The sequence below is a fragment of the Egretta garzetta genome, unplaced genomic scaffold, assembly GCF_000687185.1.
Source record: "Egretta garzetta isolate BGI_Z169 unplaced genomic scaffold, ASM68718v1 scaffold1192, whole genome shotgun sequence".
Classification (NCBI taxonomy): Eukaryota; Metazoa; Chordata; class Aves; order Pelecaniformes; family Ardeidae; genus Egretta; species Egretta garzetta.
In genome coordinates this window covers 122717-122981 of record NW_009258971.1, presented here as the reverse complement: position 1 = coordinate 122981, position 265 = coordinate 122717, and positions in this window count along the sequence as shown.

The following is a 265-nucleotide window of genomic DNA, read 5'->3' as shown; positions in this document are numbered from 1 at the left end:
AAATCTCTTTTTCCTTTTTCTGAGGAGGCAAAAAGAGGTTTTAAAAACACATTCGGGTTTTCTTTTTTTTTTTTCTGAGGTAATTCTCTTCCTGAGTAGTTAAAAAGAAAAAAACAAAAAACCCCGAAATACTACAAACCTTACAAAAATAAAAGCCCACGTCTAGAATATTAAACAATCTACAGCATTTTACTCCAACCCCCCCTGGTTTTGCGTCCCCTCCCACTCCCCCCCCCGCCCCGCTCAAGGACATCCCCGCCGGCCT